Source organism: Cucurbita moschata, unplaced genomic scaffold (assembly GCF_002738365.1).
Source record: "Cucurbita moschata cultivar Rifu unplaced genomic scaffold, Cmos_1.0 Cmo_Scf00061, whole genome shotgun sequence".
Taxonomy (NCBI): domain Eukaryota; kingdom Viridiplantae; phylum Streptophyta; class Magnoliopsida; order Cucurbitales; family Cucurbitaceae; genus Cucurbita; species Cucurbita moschata.
Window position 1 is genome coordinate 429,747 of NW_019268577.1, and position 6,799 is coordinate 436,545.

Consider the following 6,799-nt stretch of genomic DNA (forward strand, 5'->3'; position numbering starts at 1 on the left):
GGGGGGGGGGGGGGGGGGAGGGTGAATAGGGTTTTAACAATAAAAGTGTATAAACGTGATTAATTTTTCTAATGATGAAACTTTTTACAAATAAGTAGAAGATGATAATTACTGGAACAAAATAATTCAAGTCAAAACAATAATGAAGTAGAACATGCAATAAATCACAATAATAATTTTGAAATTAAATAGGAAAGAGTTAGAGAAAATGACACCTTAGTTTTATAGTGGTTCGGTCAAACTCGGCCTACTCCACTCCCCAGCGCCTCTTGGGAATTTGAATAAAGAACTTTCTCGACTCTTTCTACGAATCAGAGCCAAACCGCTACATCGCTCTTTTTACGAGTTCAAGAGCAAACTCAATTCTTTCCACGACGCAGGATCAAACCGATACAAGTATTTGAGTTTGATAATAACACACCACAACTCTCTCAAAGAGTAGATTTATAATTTGGGACACTCACAACTATTTCCTCACACTACAATAATAATCCCTCTCAAGAATAAGATGAAGAGAAATAAACTTGTAAGCTTCGAGAGAGCAACAAACAATGAACGACTTTGAACAAATGAGGATTGGAGAATGTATGTAAGTTGTGTGTTTTAAAATGTAGGGGAAGATGAGTTTATATAGAGAAGAAAAATGGCAAAATGTAGGAATTAATATTGACCATTGGATTGTGTTAGAAATAATGGAAGGTGGAGATTAAAAGTAAATAAATAAGAAAATTTTCCAAATTCATTTATTTAAAATTTTTAATATAATAATAATAATAATAAGTCATGTGAGTAACGGTCCAATGAAAATTCAAAATTTATTATAAATATAATAATATAATAATAATAAAAATTATGTGAGTAACTACCAAAATTTTAAAATATAATAATATAATAATATAATATAGTAATAATAAAAATCGATGTGAGTAACGATTAGATTCAAATTTATATTTTGTAAAAATAATTTTATTTAGAAATATAATAATAAGAAAAACTCCACTATTTGTTACTCTTCCAACATTATAAATGTCATACTTTAATATATTTTGATTTGTCCATCATTTTGATTTTGTTGCTACATCATCATGTCGGGTATGTTGTCTCGACCGTAATTTCTTCGTTTTAGCTCTGATTTGAGTACTGTGGATAGTTCAAAATACTGAAAATAGTTAAAACATCAATCAATTAATTGATTGAAATTAATTAAAGTGAGATCAAGGGCCAAAAAGGCAACACAAGTGTCCATCCAAGAGAGCAACGACACAAGAGTCGAGACTATGCTAGACAAGAAGGAAGATCAGGACAACCTCTGAATGGGCACGCTCAAATTCCTGTCAGCTCTTCAACGGAAGGTCGAACCGAAGGAGATAATAGAGAAAGGGCTCATGTTTGTAGACGCGACAATAAACTCTCGACCGAGCAAGAGCACTTTGATAGACTCAGGAGCGACTCACAACTTCATCGCCAATCAAGAAGCCCGAAGATTGGGACTCACCATAGGAAAGGACCTTGGAAAAGTGAAAGCTGTTAACTCTGAGGCCTTGCCTATTGTGGGAGTTTCCAAAAGAGTCCCCTTCAAATTAGGGACTTGGACAGGAGAGCTGGACCTTGTCGTAGTTTGCATGGACGACTTTGACATGGTACTTGGGATGGAGTTCCTCCTAGAACACAAAGTTATCCCAATGCCACTAGCGAAATGCTTGGTGATCGCCGACTGCAATCCCACAGTAATACCTGCAAGCATCAAGCAGCCAGGTAATCTTAGAATGATCTCGGCCATACAATTGAAAAGAGGGCTCGTACGAGAGGAATCTACATTTATGGCTATACCACTGATGGAAGAAGTGACTATTGAGGAAACTATCCCGATGAAATCAAGGAGGTACTAAACACTTACGCTGATATAATGCTAGAGAGCCTACCACAAACATTACCACCCCGTCGAGGCATTGATCACGAAATTGAAATCCTTCCCGGGGTTAACCTCAGCGAAGAACGCATACCAGATGGCACCTCCTAAGCTAGCTAAATTGAGGAAACAATTAGATGAGTTGTTGATAGCAGGATTCATCTGCCCGGCACAAGCACCTTACGGAGCCCTCGTACTATTTCAGAAAAAGAAGGATGGGACATTGCGCCTGTGCATAGATTATAGAGCCTTAAACAAGGTGACCGTACGCATTAAGTACCCACTGCCGATAATATCTGACTTGTTCGACCAACTTCACGGGGCCAAATACTTCACGAAGTTGGACTTACGACTAGGGTACTACCAAGTACGTATCATCGAGGGGGACGAGTCCAAGACGACGTGCGTGACAAGATATGGGGCCTTCGAGTTCCTAGTGATGCCTTTTGGCTTGACAAACGCCCCAGCTATGTTTTGCACGTTAATGAACCAGGTTTTCTACGAATACTTGGATCAGTTCGTCATAGTATAACTCGATGACATAGTTGTATACAGCACAACCCTAGAGGAACACAAGGTACACTTGAAGCTGGTATTTGACAAGCTGCGGCAGAATCAGTTGTACGTTAAGAAAGAAAAATGTGCCTTCGCACAAACATGCATCAACTTCCTCAGACATGTCATGAGTTGTGGATAGATTGGGATGGATAGCGATAAGATAAAAGCTATGCAAGAGTGGAAAGTCCCTACTTCCATATCCGATGTGCGATCCTTCTTCGGATTAACAAGCTACTATAGGCGGTTCGTCGAAGGGTTTTCACGACGAGCCGCCCCCTTAACGGAGCTTCTGAAGATAGACCACCCTTGGTCGTGGTCAAATAAATGTCAAATGGCCTTTGAAGATTTGAAGGCAACCATGACGAGGGGTCCTGTCCTCGGGTTAGTAGATGTTACAAAGCCATTTGAAATAGAAACAGATGTTTCCGACTTTGCCCTAGGCGGTGTCCTTATTCAAGAAGGGCACCCCATCGCTTATGAAAGTCGAAAGCTCAATGATGCCAAACGGAGATACATTGTCTCCGAAAAAGAAATGCTGGCTGTAGTTCATTGCCTACGAGTCTGGAGATAGTATCTCTTGGGATCACAGTTCATAGTGAAGACGGATAATAGCGCCATCTACCACTTCTTCGATCAACCAAAATTGACGGCAAAACAAGCCCGGTGGCAAGAGTCGTTGGTGGAATTCGACTTCAAATTCGAACACAAGGCAGGGAAGAGTAATCAAGCAGCCGATGCACTGAGTCGGAAGGGCGAACATGCGGCCTGTGCATGTTAGCCCATATTCATTCAAGTAAGATCGATGGATCAATGCGCGACATCATTACAGAACATTTACACAAAGACCCATCGGCCAAAGCTGTCGTTGAACTAGCTAAAGCTGGGAAGACATGACAGTTTTAGGTCGAGGAAGACCTTCTAATGACTAAAGGAAACAGGTTATACGTCCCAAGAACGAGAGAACTGAGGAAGAAGCCCATTCAGGAATGTCATGATACCTTATGGGCAGGACACCCTGGGTGGCAAAGAACGTATGCCCTAATAAAAAAGGGGTACTTCTGGCCGAATATGCGGGACTACATCATGTAGTACACCAAGACGTGCCTCATCTGCCAACAGGACAAAGTCGAGAAAGCCAAAGTCTTAGGACTCTTGGAACCTCTACCTGTGCCAACAAGACCTTGGGAAAGTGTGTCTCTGGATTTCATAACACACCTCCCAAAGGTCAGAGAATATGACGCCATCTTAGTTATCGTAGATCGGTTCTTGAAATATTCGACGTTTGTTCCCACTCCCAAATTATGCTCGGCTGAACTAACAACCCAATTATTTTTTAAACATGTTGTCAAGTTATGGGGCATTCCGTCGAGTATCATCAGTGATAGGGATGGTAGGTTCATTGGCACATTTTGGACCGAACTATTCGCCTTCTTGGGAATGACTTTAAACATCTCTTCGAGCTACCATCCCCAAACCGATGGACAGACGGAACGGTTCAACTGCTTGCTCAAAGAATACTTACGTCACTTCGTCGACGCTCGCCAGAAGAACTGGATACAACTGCTAGATGTGGCCCAATTCTGTTTCAATTGTCAAACGAGCTCGTCTACGGGGAAGGGCCCCTTCGAAATTGTAAGTGGACGACAACCAGCCTTACCACATATCATTGATCATTCTTATGCAGGGAAAAACCCTCAAGCTTAAAACTTCACAAGCGAATGGAAGCAGACAACAGATATAGCCCGGGCATATTTAAAGAAAGCTTCCAAGCATTTGAAGAAGTGAGCGGACAAGAAGCGTTGCCCCTTTCAATTCTGAGCAGGAGAGCAAGTCCTCATCAAGTTGAGACCAGAACAGATTAGATTTCGCAGCCGAAAGGACCAGCGACTAGTTCAAAAATATGAAGGCCCGGTTGAAGTCCTAAAAAGATCGGGCCTACCTCCTACAGAGTTGCACTACCCACATGGATGAAAATCCACCCAGTAGTTCATGTGAGCAACTTGAAGCCTTATCACCCTGGCCCAGACTACGACCAGCAAAATGTAATCACAAGACCGAGCATCGATTTGAAACAAAGAGACAACAAAGAAATAGAGAAGATCCTAGCTGACAGAGTTAGGAAGATAGGAAGACCCGTACAGACGATTCGTGAATTCCTTGTCAAATGGAAGAATCTCCCTACGGAGGAAACCAGCTGGGAACGCGCCGAAGATCTTGACTCCGCCGCCACCCACATCGCCTGGTTCAAAAGTAGTCGGTTGATAGGGACGTCAACCAGTTAGATGGGAGAGGATGTCACAGTCATGCTCGTCCAAGGCGTGTTGCCCATGACCGCATGCCCATGATAAGCCCAACCCTTTATGTCTTTTCATATTCTAGTGTTTTACTTTTATATTTCTTGGAAGTATGACGTTTCAGAAATATCATGTCTAGGCCTGTCAAACATGAAATGCCTCAGAATGTACTATAGAGGGATACGACTAGTTGTCAACTTCTCCCTACCCAAGGTTATATACTGTAAGTCATTGTTATTTCTCTCTTGCTTGCTTATATAACGTCTCTTTCAAAAATCTCTCTTTCGAAAATCTCTCTCTGCCCTCGCTTTCTAAAACCTTCTCTTAAAACCGAGGCCAGAGGCTCGAGCATACGTCGCTTGGCCGTAGGCGACGCAAGAACGAATTGGCTTAGCTCACTTGTCGTTGGAAAGTGAGTGCCACACAATCGCAAGTCCGCTGCCATTAAATGTGCAATTGTGACAAGTGGTATGATTCTCGCTTTGGGTTTAAGAGGTTTTGAGTTCAATTCTCAAAATTCCCCTTTAATATAAAATGGCTAAATAATTAAAATTGAATCGATCCACCCAAAATGTACTTGTTTGTTTGACTTTGTAAGGCTGTTTGTTTTTATTAGTTCATGATCTAAAAAGCTCGATAAAATGTTTTTAGCCCATAAAAAAAATCATATCAAGTGGGAGCTAAAAATAATAGGTCTTCATGAAAGGGCATTTGGTCTAGTGGTATGATTCTCGCTTCGGGTGTGAGAGGTCTCGAGTTTGATTCTCAAAATGCCCCCACACAACCAACTAAATGTGTTTAAAAGAAATCATTCACGTGGATATTTAAAAAAACGTAAAAAGAGAGAATCTATATTTTAAATTATAATGAGAACACCGTGAGTGAGAATGGCGCACGACTAGCCCAGCCCAACCCCTATCCTACTAGTGCCTTTTCAACTGACACGCATGCTCCTTGCCCAAATCACGTAAATGATGGTGTTAATATAACACATGCAGAAGCAATTTGGATCTTAGGCACTTTTAGAACATGTTCATAAGTATTAAAACTTGATGAGTTTGAATACTAACCTTTTGTAGCTCAAATTCCTTTCTCCTCATGAACCGCCTTCGAACCACCACTAGTGTCTTCTCCACTATCCTCCGGCCTTAGAATGGGATTGTGGAATCCAGTGAGTGACTAAACTTGGGAGGGATTTTGTATATATGAAGAGACTAGCATGTTCATAAGTATTAAAACTTAATGAGTTTGAATACTAACCTTATGTAGCTCAAATTCCTTTTTCCTCACGAACCACCTTCAAACTACCACTAGCGTCTTCTCCGGCCTTAGAATGGGATTGTGGAATCCAGTGAGTGACTAAACTTGGGAGAGAATTTGTATATATGAAGAGAGTGTTTGTGAGAGGTTTTTCTCAAGGTTTTTCACCAAGGAAGATCTTCTATGTACCATGATCACTCTATTTATAGAGTTATGTTTGCATGTTCATGCAAATTTGAGATCACCAAATTTTGACACTCAAAATTCCACTAAAATTTGTGGAGTTTATTTGGCAAGCATGCAAGTTTGGTTAAACCAAATTTTGACACCTCAAAATTCCACTAACATGGATTAAATGAAGTCAACATTTTGACTTTCTTCATTTTAATTCAACAATTAATTTGAAAATTATTCAGATTAATTAAACTATTTAATTAATATTTAATATTAATTCAAATGCCAATCCCAATCAATTCCGACACATATTTGATTAAGATATTTAAATCTTATTTAAATATCTTAGATTCTCTTTTTTTGTTTAATTCATAAATAAAACAAAAAATGCGGTTAAATATATCGTATATATGTAGCACATTCCTTAATTTGAATTCGAACACTTTGAACTCACTCGTCACACTGTTCTATGGTTTAGTCCGATATGAGCTAGCAGAGGGACCTAATGGACCTATTGATCATGGGCTTCAACGATCTAAGATTAACCGGTTAAACTCATTATCTTTGTTAACCAACATTCGTTAACTACTAGGACACTCCACTA